Below are 14,841 nucleotides of genomic sequence, written 5' to 3' on the forward strand. Positions count from 1 at the left end.
TGCTGATCATTTAGATGCAAAGCCAAAGTCATAAAAACACATAGACCCAGTGGTGGGATTCAGCCAGTTTGCACCACTTCGGGAGAACCGGTTATTAACTTTCTGAGCAGTTTGTTAAACTGGTTGTTGGAAAAAATCATTAGGGCAGAGAACCGGTTGTTAAATTACTTGAATCCCACCACTGCACAGACCCCTGTTCTTTTAGTGGGCTACAACTCCATCCAAAAGCCAGATCCAGGACCTATTATCTTTCTAAACAGGAGAAATCTGATTAGCTTTTATTTATGTGAGATACTTTTATTTGATATTATTTAAGCTATGGACACCAGTTGCAGATTCAGATTTTTTTGGGATGTTTTTAGAAGAAATCAAAATATGTATGGTATCACATCAAATCAGAACATACCATAAAGGTGGGATACAAATAAATAAATATATCTCATATCTCATGTCACATCATATAATTCTTAATATAATTCTGTAAAATGGAAAAATCCATATCACCTCCTTTCCATCTTCTGTATCACATTGTAATATGTTGTCATCACTGGCATCTTTTCTGCAAGAGAATATACTTTTCAGCAGAACTTACCTTTCCTTTATTCTAGCGCAGCCCCATTTCTCTATTCCTGTAAGTGCTTTCATTGCCGCTGAACGGACCTGAAGACAATTAGTTAAACTTTAGAAAAGATAAAAATGAACATAAAAATCACCCTGTAGGAGATAGTTGGTGGGGGAACAAAGGCTTATTGTGCCGATTCAATTTTGCCTAATCATTTTATTAATCACAAAAATCAGAAGCAGAATTGCACACATATATTAGTTAATTTGAATGGATGATGGGGGTAAGAGGAGGAAAAAGCTGAAAAATGAAAGGCTGGAGGAAAAATCTTATTTTTCTTTAGTATTGTGTGATATATAATTTATTGGGACACACACACATTCTCTCTCTCTCTCTCTCACACACACACACAAACACAAATATACACACACTGATCCTGGCTTTGAACCAAGCTATGTTACTTGAATTTGGAGGTGGGGAGGCATGGACAAGCTTATCTTGCCCCTGGCTGATGTGAGCGAGGATGGATTTGTTCATTGCTATGGATATCTGGATTAGTGAAAAGCTGCTATTATGTTTTGTAGCAGCTAACCTGTTAGACTAGAATACCCATGATATCAAATCTACTCCTACTTGTAGAAGTTTACTGAATGACTTAAGGCAGTCTTTTTCTCTTTTTCCCCTTTATTTTTATCCCAGTTTTATTATTTCTTTAAATAACTCAAGGCACAGAACATACCTAATACACCTTCCTCTTCCTAATTTTCCTGCCACAACAATCCCGTGAGGTGGGTTGGGGTGAGAGAGATTAACTGGCCAAAAGTCATCCAATCAGCTTTCATGTCCTAAGGCAGGACTAGAGCTCACTCTTAGTTTCTTAGCCTGCTTCCTGAACCACTAGACTAAACTTATCTCACAAAGTTGATGTTGGGGAGAAAAATGATAGGGAGTGAATCTTAGGTATATCACCACGAGTTCTTGGAAGAAGAAAATCAGGATATAAATCTCATGAATAAATGAATATTTATCTTCTGCAATTCCAACAATCTTTATATTTGCTGAGAAGTCATTTCATACAAGTTCAAGGTGCCGTAGCACCATATTTATCATTAAAAAAAAAGAGTTATTTCTCAATAAGTCAACCTTGGTTCAAAACATAAGACTTTCCTTGCTAGAAGAAAAAAAAATAATCAAAGGAATTCTCCCTGGAATCTCCTTTTCTTCTTCTTCCTCTTCGCTTGAAATGAAATAAAAGAATGGTAAGCTGTGGGGATTTAAGATGTTTGTGAGAATCTGAATGATGAAAACAGTGTCATGTCATTGCTCAGAAGCCCACTTTTTTTGGACACTGGTGTGATGTCATTAACAAAAAGGATGGGTTAAAGTAAGATGGTGTGATGCCACTTTTGTTGGTTTGGTACTCTACTTATCCTTGCTTTAGAAGATGGAAATATGTTCTTTCATTTTATGGTAACAAAAAATAACAAAGGTCTTGGGATTTTAAAATGTTATGAGAAAAAGGAATTGCCTTATAGGCAGCAGTCAGAATTATAGTATTGACTTTATAAAAATGAGAATCTCTAGAAATATTACAGGCTTCCTTGAACATTCAATTTTCACCTTCAAAACTAATGTCCCTAGTTTTTAGGTCTATTATAATAACAGAAACACAATTCATATGGCATTCTATGGAAAGTTCAATAAAAATAAACCTGACCCCACCTTTTATCATAGACATCAATGACTGCAGGGAGAAGCAGAAATTGTGGAAACTAACAACCAAGCTCTGCTTGACTTTCTTTATTTAATTACCACTGGGAAATATTCTATTTTTCTTATAATTAACCAGGGTCAACTATGGCTCCTGATGATAATTAATTGTAATGTAGATGAATAATGGAGTCATTGATAAGCAAGGAATATATTCCTGATTTGATCTTTATTTATTCCACATTGCCTCAAGACGCTTCCTTGCTCTGGGGCTGAACCCTGACATTCAAAATAAGTTTTGGAGTTCAACTATATCTTCAAATAAATAGCTTGCTTTTAATTATTAAGTAGGTTTCTGAGTACTGCTTATATTGCAGCAATCTCTGTAAGCTAAATGCTTAAACTTTTTTGCATTTCAAACTCAATTTTTTAGAAGAGCTGATATTACTTTTTGAGTGGCTTCGGGTAGAACTAGATTGTGAGGGTTGCTATAGCAATTGTCAGGTTGATCAAATCACAGCTTCGAATAATAAAAGAGTGGAAGTTTATTTCAAACAGTATTGCAAATATTCTACATACACAAACTCTATATTTGGCCAGAAGAACTGATGGTTTATGGGTAAAATGAGAACAAGCTGAAGATCAAATGAGAGAGAGGTAAATAGGTTAATAAGGGAGAAACATAAAACAGGGATATAATAATATACTTTTGACCACATGAATTTGCATAATTTGGATTTCCATTTTGTAAAAGGACATTATTGTTCAATATTTTTCTAATGTTTTATTTCCATAAAATGTGATTGACTTTACCTTTATCTGACAATTGAACACATCCACCCACCCACACCCATACCCAGAGAGCATCAAATAGCAAACACATCAGCCACAAGATTTGGCATAGGTTCAGTCTGGTGTTTTGGAATACAGCATCCGTTAATAGAAGTTATTTTTTGTATCTTTATAGTCTGGCTTTCCCCTAGGACAGGAGTCATCAACCTGTGGCTCTAGAGCTGCATGTGGCTCTTTCATCCCTCTGCTGAGGCTCTCTGCTGCCAGTCAGCTCCACAAGTGATAGGGCTTTCAGTTAGGATAGGTAGAGGAAAAAGGACACTGTGCTAGGAGGAGACACTATGGTGGGGGGAACCGGACTTCTGGTTGGCTCCAGAATTGAATAGGGGGGCTTCTGGTTAGGGCCTTTGTGGCTCTTTGAGTGTTTAAGATTGCCAACCCCTGCTTTAGGAGACCATAGCTGCCAGGTTCACGATGGTGCTTGGTTTTGAATGACAGTTTTAATCTTTCATTGACTAAAAGTCAGAAATGCTGTTACTTTCTTGTCTTTTTACTTTTTATCAGAATCTGTAATCTGTAGACACAATAGAATCTTCCCTGTCTTACAGAACTTGGAATAGGTGTTTGGAATTTAGGGTCATCTAAATTGTTTAAAACGCTGTTATCCTGTTATTCATTTTATCATGTTTGAAGCATACTTTTTCCCACTGGAGTAGATCTGTCAAATGTAGACCTGTCAGCTTCAACAATTGATAGTAGGGTCTTAGGGCTAGATTCTGTACTTTCAGACTCTTTACAAAGAGAATAGGGCCTGTACTTTTCATTTTTCAACACACACACACACACACACACACACACACACACACACACACACACACAAATCCACGCACATGAAGGAAGGGGGAGAACACTATAGACAAATAGTTCTCTCAAAACAACTGAAGAACCCCAAAAATCCCTTTTTCTCTTTCTTTCTCTATCTTTCCTGAGCGTTTTATGGATAAAAGAAGGTTCTATATAGTATTTTTTTTTAAAAAAACCACAGATCTATTGTCTACCTTTTGGCGATTTTCAGAAAAAGATAAATTACACGCAATGCCTTGTGACAGCACTGATTTGGTTTGTGTCACTTCTTAGGATTTTGCTTTGATTTGTAATGGCACAGCCCACTATGGCACCGGATTCAGCTGAATCTGATGGTTATTTCTATCAATTAAAGTTGCATTTCCATTACCTGAGATTTATTCCTGAATTAACATGCCTAGGATGATGGTAAAACTGTCTACTTACATTCCATTGATATCAAATCCCAATGATTGTACAAATTCTTTGTTATTTATTGAATTATAGTAATGAATGTGAATTGGACCATTAATATAATTAACAAAGAAGTCATTTACAGAAAAAAACTAATTGCAAAATATCATGCTATTAAATAACAGGAGCTATGGGGCTGCAGGTTGATGCTGATATGTAAGTAATATGTAGTCTCTTGAATAAATTTTGTACAAATAGCACAGAGCAATATAGATAGGCAACAGAATAGAATAGAATAGAATAGAATAGAATTCTTTTTTAAAAAAAATATTGGATTTTTAAAAATATACATCAATATCAATACGTGAACAGTATGGCCTCTAGGTATAATTCATTTTGATCCAAACAGCAATAATAGTGATAATCATAGTTGTTACATTAATCAAACATGTAATATACACAATTGTTTTCTAGAGTAGTTATTCAGTATTTCAATGTTCCATTTTAATGCGAATGATATTCTTAAGCATACATAGTCATACCATCTTTCAACCTCTGACTGTTCCCTTTCTTATTTCTACCTCTATTCTAACTTCTAATCAGACCACCATTACTAATCCTAGTGTTAATAAACTTGTTTATATTAAGAAAGAGTGCAGAGAAGAGCAACGAAGATGATTAGGGGGCTGGAGGCTAAAACATATGAAGAACGGTTGCAGGAACTCGGTATGTCTAGTTTAATGAAAAGAAGGACTAGGGGAGACATGATAGCAGTGTTCCAATATCTCAGGGGTTGCCACAAAGATGAGGGAGTCAAACTATTCTCCAAAGCACCTGAGGGTAAAACAATAAGCAATGGGTGGAAACTAATCAAAGAGAGAAGCAACTTAGAACTAAGGAGAAACTTCTTGACAGTTAGAACAATCAATAAGTGGAACAACTTGCCTTCCGAAGTTGTAAATGCTCCAACACTGGAAATTTTTAAGAAGATGTTGGATAACCATTTGTCTGAAGTGGTGTAGGGTTTCCTGCCTGGGCAGGGGGTTGGACTAGAAGACCTCCAAGGTCCCTTCCAACTCTATTGTTGTTGTTGCTGTTGTTATTATTAAGACATAGTCCTTCATTATTTGATTGTTCAAAGTCACAATACACCATTCCAGTAGCAGTCATTCTATTATTTAAACATACCTAATAATATCATCTTTCAACCTCCAATATTTCCATCTAACTCTTACTTTATATAAAGGTGTGTATTATTATTTCTACCTCTATTCTAGTTTTTAATCTGGCAATCATTGTATTAACAACAACAAAAAATAAATTAGTTTCTACTTTCTATCCATCATCTCTTGCCCGTTTTAATACTTCAATTCTTATTCGTTTTTTGGCTTGCCTCCCATACTCCTCTCTTAAATCTTTGTCTCTATCAGCATCTGTGTCTTCATTATTCAGTCTGAATATTTCTCCCATCTCTATCCTCCTAAACTGCCAGGTCTCCTGAGTATCCACCCAGACCCCTACCTCCCTTTCAAAAGTATCTTCCAGGTTATCCAATTTCATTTTTAAGTCTCTTAGGGTACTTTTCCCTTGGTTTATTTCATCAATCATTATTATCTTTATCACTTTCTTCTTTTCATCCTCTTGTTTTGTTTGCTGGTTTGTCTGTTCTATCTTTCCTCCATTTTTTCTACTGTCTCCTCTCTTTCCTGCACTCTTTGAGCTTCATTATCAGTTGTAGCATATTTTCTATTTTCTCATTTACGTGTTGCATTAGGTTCTTTATCTCTCTGTGTTTTTTTTGTCATAGTATCCCTAATGCTTTGAAATATCAATGCTATTTGGAATAGAATAGAATAGAATTCTTTATTGGCCAAGTGTGATGGGACACACAAGGAATTTGTCTTGATGCATATGCTCTCAGTGTCGTAAAAGAAAATATACATTCATCAAGAATCATAAAGTACAACACTTAATGATATTCATAGGGAACAAATAAGCAATCAAATCATATTAGGAAACAGTCAATATAAATCATAAGGATACCAGCAAAAGGTTACAGCCATACAGTCATAAGTGGGAGGAGATGGGTGATAGGAACGATGAGAAATTTAATAGTAGTGCAGACTTAGTAAATAGTTTGACAGTGTTGAGGAAATTATTTGTTTAGCAGAGTGATGGTGTTTCGGAAAAAACTGTTCTTGTATCTAGTTGTCTTGGTGTACAGTGCTCTGTATCAGCAGCTCCTTGGGCAGTTTGAGCTTTCTGAATTGGCACAGAAAGAACATTCTTTGTGGTGCTTTTTTAGTGACATTTTTGATGTTAGATGTCCATTTTAGGTCTTGAGAACATAGAAATTTGAAGGTCTCTACTGTTGATACTGTATTATCTAGTATTATAAGAGGTGAAAGTATGGAAGGGTTTCTCCTAAAATCTACCACCATTTCTATAGTTTTGAATGTGTTCAGTTCCTGATTGTTCTGGTCGCACCATGAGACTAGTTGTTCAACCTCCCGTCTGCATGCGGATTCATCATTGTCTTAAATGAGACTGATCACTGTTGTGTCATCTGCAAACTTCGGTAATTTAACAGATGGATCATTTGAGATGCAGTCATTGGTATGTAGAGATAAGAGAAGTGGAGAGAGCATACAGCCTTGGGGGTGGTTTCTCTTGAAATCTCATTTATTTCCCCCAGATGGTGCATCTCATCTTATTTTAATAAGTCCCACTCTTACTCAAGTCCACATACAATATTTTCAAATCCAATGTTACTCTTCAGAAAGTCCAATAATCATAGTTCTTTATATCTCAGTATTATTAATCAGTTCCATTTAAGTAGTCCAGGCAGTCTCCCCAAATCAAGAATCACTTTTCTTTACTTAAGAGTTTTCCTTATTCTCACAATAAAGTCTCCAGTAATCATAAAGTGGATAGTTATAGAACAGTAAATATCACCACTTACTATCCTCCAGATAAATATTATGTGTTTCTCTAAAAGAGTTTTCCTAGTCTTGTAGGGGTATGGTATATTTTCCATTCACCAGTAGATGCGCCCTCAGCTTAGGTTTCAGCATTGTTTCAATTCTGATAAATTGATTAATCTGAATTTAATCAAAGCAAAATTGGCTATTCAAGTAGATAGGTCCAGCATCTTATAATCCCTTTCCAAAAAAACAACAACCACCTACCCAGTTTAAGAATCCAATTTTCTCTGTTTTAAAAGGTCTTTGGCTTTTCTCCCCTTTGTTCCTTTCTTTTGGGTATAGAATTTTTCTCTCTATGGTAGTTCACCACTTTAGAAAATAGTTCTAAGAGTCTCTTTTCCTGGATTTTCCTCTTTCTTTCTTTTTCTTTAAAGTTAGTGTCTAAATAAAAAAGAATCTTCTCACCCAGCTCCAACCACTGTTCAACTGCAGCACTCCTGCACATTTCTTTTTTTGCCTTAGCTGTCCCAGCTTCATGGCAGCCATGATGGCTGCCTCTTCTCATCGAGGGAGAGGGAAGAAGCCCTGAGTCCCGCAGGAGAGTTGCTGCTCTCCTTGAACTATAGGCATCCCTCTTACAACAAAAGTGATAGGTCATAGATCATAAGTTGCAATCATTAATCATAAGACACAAACAACAAGTGATAACCATAAGATACCAATAGGAGAAGGTAGTAGGAAGGACAAAAAGATAAGAAAGATGAGAATTGAGCCAATGCTTTGGAAATTGGGTGTTCAGCAGAGTGATGGCATGGGGGAAAAGTTGTTCTGGCATAGAATGCCCTATAATAGCGTCCTAAGGGGAGCAGTTGAAAAATCTCCATTCCCACCCACTCTGAGACCAGACAGAGGTGGTATTTGCTGGTTCTCCGAACTACACAAAATTTCTGCTGCCAGTTCTCCGAACTACTCAAAATTTCTGCTACCAGTTCTCCAGAACCTGTCAGAACCTGCTGGATTTCACCCCTGGTATGTATGTATGTATGTATGTATGTATGTATAAATAAATAAATTTATAAATAAATAAATAAATAAATAAATAAATAAATAAATAAATAAATAAATGCATACAATATAAAAGTGTAGGAAGTTAGTACCCACCCCACTCCTAGAAGAATGAAATATTTTAGGAAATATTAAAAAGGTAGATTATATTTCCCTGGATGAGAAATGGAGAAACATGTTTTAAGGACAAAGCAGCTCCCTGCAGCTCCCTGCCTCCCCCCACCTTTGTCAATGGGCCAGAGGCAGAAACTCATTCTCCCCACCTTTGTCAATAGACCATCATCTGCAACACAATAGGACCCATCTAGCAACAGAAACTCACCACATGGCACCTGGGAAGATTACATCAGCCACAAGGCTAGCTAAAACCCCCACCCTCTAGGAGTCTGACAACGAATCAGGATATCCTTCCTGTGCCCCAGGAAGTTCAAAGCTCAGAGAGAGCATAAAACCAAGGCACGCTCAGTATCTCACCCCTTTTCTGTTCAGGAACTCAAGCCATGTGATCCTGTCGTCCATTAAATCATCTTTCCAAGCTGTCTCCATATTTCCAGTGTCTTTTTCTCCACTTGGAACTGAACCCAGATGGACATTTCTTCCAACAAAAGAATAAAAGTATTCCTCATTTACTGACACAATTGTGACTGGCAACTCCTTTGGTCAGCAGTGTGGTTATTAAGCAACGTATCATGTGATTGTGACTTCTGATTTTACTGCCAGCTTCTCCACTAACTTTGCTAGTTAGAAGCCAGCTGTGAAGTGTGCAAATCACAATCACATGACTGCAGGAGGCAACAACAAAATACCTTATACCAACAGACTTGAAATCCTTCGACATGACCTGTGTTTAACACACAAAATCATCTATTGCAATATCCTTCCTATAAAAGACTACTTCAGCTTCAATCGCAATATTACAAGAGCAAAAAATAGATTCAAGCTAAATGTCAACCGCTTCAAACTTGATTGCAGAAAATATGACTTCTGTAACAGAGTTGTTAATGCTTGGAACTCATTACCTGACTCCATAGTCTCTACTCAAAATCCCAAAATCTTCAACCAAAAACTGTCTACTATTGACCTCAGCCCATTCCTAAGAGGACTATAAGGGGCGTGCATAAGAGCACAAAAGTGCCTACCATTCCAGTCCTATTGTTCCCTTCGTCATATCAAATTGATATAGTTGATGCATAATTTTTTTACATATATGTATATATTTTCTTCAAAATATGTTTTTTTATCTATGACAATTGTTTGTGTATACTGTTGTGACAAAAAGAAATTAAAAAAAATTGTAAATGCCCGCTGGTTGTAATTTGTTTGAATCTCACGCGATTGTGGGGATGTTATGGTGATTGCAAATGTGAAGACTAGCAGTAAAATGACTTTTTCAGCATTATTATAACTTTGAATGGTCACTAAATAAAGCAGTTGTTAAGCAAATTTATAAAGTCATCTCCTATATGCAGTTCTAGCAGAAATATGATAAACTTTCTCTTAACTGCATTTATAAAAAGTTTCTATATAGTTGTTGCTATTTGCAAGCAATTTAATCTCTTATGTAATGATAAAGTTATGGTTATTCATAGTCCTTTCCGTGATTCAGTTTAAGAAGAAAAATGGGATTACAGCCAGGGCCACGTTTTTTTAGTCTTGCAAGGTGTTTTTTTTTTAATTCAAGATTTTTAATTGGCATTTGGAAATGACTTTGCAAATTTGCTATGGATATTACTATTATTAATGAGATGTTCAGAAGACTAAGGAGATTCACAGTAGAGAACTGAGGCTCTTAAGTATATACATGGAAATACATATGAAGTAAAATGCTATGAAAGAATTAATTTTATCTTAAAATCAGTGGTAACATTTGGGCTGTGCATTTCTGTGTGTATTTCTGAATTAATAAGAGGTCCAATTTCACCTAGAGTTCATAGAATTCACTGAATCTATTGCTGAAATCCATTTTTATCATATAACCATAAATCATAGGCAACACTGTATTTGGCAGGTCCTCCTTAGAATGTTGCCTCATTCCAGCTTCTAAATTTACACCAATTGTTTGGCACTGAATGATTCAAGAAAATATCTATCCAACCACTTTCCCCCCCATAAGCGACCGTCTACCAATAGCAAAGTTTATTAATTTTTCCCCCTTTAACAGTTTTATTTTATTTTATTTTATTTTTATTTATTTATTTGTCACAACAGTATATATAAACATAAGCAAAAAATAACTATACGATATATAAGCATATATATATAAACATAAGCATGAAATAACTATATGAATTGGATACAATCAAAGGGAACATTAGGACAGGAACGGTAGGACAGTGGTGCTCTTATGCACACCCCTTACAGACCTCTTAGGAATGGGGTGAGGTCAATAGCATATAGTCTTTGGTTAAAGCTTTGGGGATTTTGGGAAGAGACCACAGAGTCAGGTAGTGCATTCCAGGTATTAACAACTCTCTTACTGAAGTCATATTTTCTGCAATCAAGATTGGAGCGGTTCACATTAACCTTAAATCTATTGTGTGCTCGTGTATTGTTGCGATTGAAGCTGAAGTAGTCTTCAACAGGAAGGACATTGTAACAGATGATTCTATGAGTTAAATTCAGGTCATGTCGAAGGCGGCGGAGTTCTAAATTTTCTAAACCCAGGATTTCAGTCTGGTGGCATATATATATTGAGAAGCACAAAGCTAAAGACACCAGCCTGAAGATGATGAGTGAGACCTCGTCGAAACGTCGCCAGGATACTCTCAACCTTACACGGGAAAAGACATATCTATCTATCTATCTATCTATCTATCTATCTATCTATCTATCTATCTATCTATCTATCTATCTATCTATCTATCTATCTGGAGAGAGAGAGAGAGAGAGAGAGAGAGAGAGAGAGAGAGAGAGAGAGAGAGAGAGAGAGAGTGAGTGAGTGAGTTATAGTTGTGGAGCGCTGAAATCATTTTTCTGTTTGTTAAATATGAACAAGTATAGTCACTGTGTCAAAAGGGCTCATAAATAAGATGAATGTACATAAGTAAGGTCTTTAAATTGGCAGCTGAATTAGTTGTCAATGAACTTGCATGAAGGGTCCATGCAATGGAAGGTACAACAAAATAAAACTCAGGCTTCTACACAGGGCAAATAACTTTTCCCTGAAATAGCATCGTTTAGCATTGCAGACATGAGAAGAACTATTGGAAATGGGGAGTTATAGTTATTAGCAAATGCCTATCCAAAGATCCAGTCATTATCAACTGCAGGGATTCACTTAACAACTGTGGCAAGAAAGATCATAAAACAGGGCAAAACTCCCTTAACAAATGTCTCACTTAGCAACAGAAATATGGGCCCCAATTGTGCTTGTAAATCAAGGATTATTTATTTATTTATTTATTTATTTATTTATTTATTTATTTATTTATTTATTTATTTATTATTTTATTTTATTTTATTTTATTTGCATTTATATCCCGCCCTTCTCCGAAGACTCAGGGTGGCTTACACTATGTTAAGCAATAGTCTTCATCCATTTGTATATTATATACAAAGTCAACTTATTGCCCCCAACAATCTGGGTCCTCATTTTACCTACCTTATAAAGGATGGAAGGCTGAGTCAACCTTGGGCCTGGTGGGACTTGAACCTGCAGTAATTGCAAGCAGCTGTGTTAATAACAGACTGTCTTAGCAGTCTGAGCCACCAGAGGCCCTTATATCTGTATTGCCTTCCTCCAGACAGAAAATTCCAATTATCCTGGGCCTGGCAGTAATAACATAAAGTAAAATCAAAATGTCATTACTCCAAGACAAACAGATCTAAAGTGTGACTCCCCTTGTGTGTTGGGCCCACAATAGCTGGAACAGGCCTATGATAAGTCTGGTGGACTTGAACTGAGCTGCTTCTAAGTAGATGCCTAGGGAAAACAAGTTTGTTAAAGTCCTTTGACTTCCTCAGGTTCACAGTCCTGTGAACCTGGGGAAGTCAGTGCTAGCCCAGTTTTGATATTGAACATCATAGGCAATGCCCAATCTCACAAGCAGAAGGTTGCTGATCTTCTCCAAGATCTCCCAGATGACTATAGGTCCACCCTTGCCCCTCTCCTGGATGCCATACCTGGAATCTAGTTGGACACATTTCAGAAAGGGGATATTTCACTCCCTCCCTAGCTCTTGGCAATATATAGGTAATCCTCAGGTTACAACCATTCATTGCAAATATTCCAAACTATGATGGCACTGAATGAGGAGACTTACGATTGTTCCACAAATTTGCAGCCATCACACTATCCCCAAGGTTATGTGATTGTGATTCAAGCCCTTGGCAACTGGCTATAATTACCCCTATTGCAGCATATTTCAGTCATGTAATCACCTTCCCTGCCAGCTTTCCGCAAACAGCCAGCTATTGCTTCCTCTGAGGCTTGATGCAAAAACGTGGTCACATCAACCTACTAAAACCCCAAGGGGTGGCAAGAACAGACTCACTCTTCATTGCTGCCAAGAGGAGATCTGACAGGTACATGGCCAATTTTGTATTAAGAATTTTTGAAGTAATGAGTAAATCCCAGCCCTCCACCAGCTATTTCAAGCTTATTGCTTTCTTGCTTTTCTCTTACTTTTAGGATTCAGAATAGTGTCAGGCTGTTATTATGGGCTCTATGCAACTGCCAGTCTCAGCTGTTGTTACATTCTATAGGACAATAATATCCCAGGGCCCACAAAGTATTATCAGCTGATAATACTGCCTGTTTATATTACTATTTTGGAAATCTGTTTTGTCCTTATAAGTAGAATGGGGGTGCTCAGCAGACATTGGATTTTTCTCTTGTCTTTTTAAATGAGACACTGTATTTATTTGTTTCTGGCCTGTGTCCTGATCTAAGCCAGAAAGAACATTTTAAAAAAAATAATGTTTAATTTAAGAAGTCTTACTATTGTTTGGGGTATTTAGTCATACAAATTTGTTGTAAAGCTCACCCTAATAATATAAATCATATTTATGAATCATACCATATCATAGTATCACAGTATAACCATAGACCTAACTTTAGGATACCACAGTAGAAATATGTACATAAAAATGTTTATGCTCAAATTTTTGTAGCTAGCAATACCCATTATAACATGTGTATAAGAATGCCAGAAATAATACAACCCCACACCCCAAAACTAATAATCTTTTAACATAACCTTAGATCTCAAGAAAGCCTAACAATATTTTTTTTATCCTAAACTTTATCCCAGAGAGCAATTCCCACTATACATGACTTTAAGACTACAACTAATTATAAATACCTACCATTACACTAAGTTGAATCACAGGTTTGAAAAAGGCTAACTTATCCCTGAAGTTGTCCCAATGGCAGTAGAAATGTTTCACCTCCAAATTTATCCTGGCTGCCCATCTTTATTATAATGTGAATTTCAGACTAAATAACTTCATCCCAAAACTAATTGTACCATTAATTTTGAGCCTCTCTGCAGCCTCCTGGGATCAAAAACAGGCTGCGAGGGGGACGCTGCCCCCCGCACTCCCCCCGCTTCCCGCGCATGCACGGCAGAGACCTGAAAATCAGCTGGCTGGAGGGAGGCTGAATGCATGCATGGTGTAGCTGAGCTGGGCAACGGCTCGTGTGCCCGCAGAGAGGGCTCTGCGTGGCAGCTGTGGTACGCATGCCATAGGTTCGCCATCATGGCCATAGTGCTTTACAGCACTCTCTGGGTGGTTTACAATGTAGAAGCATTATCTGCATATTGCCCACCCACTCCCAATCTGGGTCCTTGTTTTACCAACCTCAGAAGGATGGAAAACTGAGTGAACCTTGAGCCCTTCAAGCTGTGGGCAAAATGTGCCTGCGATACTGCACTTTAACCATCACACCACCAGGGCTCCTTTAACTGCAAACATTTATCTAGGCAGGAATCCCTACTTTAATACAAATGTGACATTATTGCCAATGATAAAAACTAATTGAAATGCTAAATGACCCATTACATTTTTACCAAGGAAGACCTCAAGGACATTTAAACCTAAATCTAGCTTCACCATAATAGATTCTTTTTTCTAACTTTAAATTTTTATCTCAGACTGTAATCCCCTCAAACATTAAGATTATGGCTAACCATAAAAACATGCCCTAAGGCTGGGGCTATCAGATATCTGAACAGGCAAAGGTAGACACGGACATTTGCAAAACAGACCAAATGGGAAACAGGAGAACACAGTACCTGATTAATTTTCTTCATATCTGCAAAAATGTACCTACAACTGTATGAAATTACTTTTTATAGCATCAGAGGCTGTTCCTCCCCCTCAGCTGCAATATTTTCCCAAGAAATCTTTACTTTCAAGAACATATGCTAGTGATAATACAGAATTGACAATGACAAGCTTTTCAAAATTCACCATAGGCATTTATGATCTAAAGCCTATAGTGATCATAAACCATACAAAGTGCTTGATTGAAGCCGATTGCTGGAATCAGGAAATAAATTAAATAAATCTTGGCTGTTGAATGTGTTG

This window comes from Ahaetulla prasina, chromosome 1 (assembly GCF_028640845.1).
Source record: "Ahaetulla prasina isolate Xishuangbanna chromosome 1, ASM2864084v1, whole genome shotgun sequence".
Lineage (NCBI taxonomy): Eukaryota > Metazoa > Chordata > Lepidosauria > Squamata > Colubridae > Ahaetulla > Ahaetulla prasina.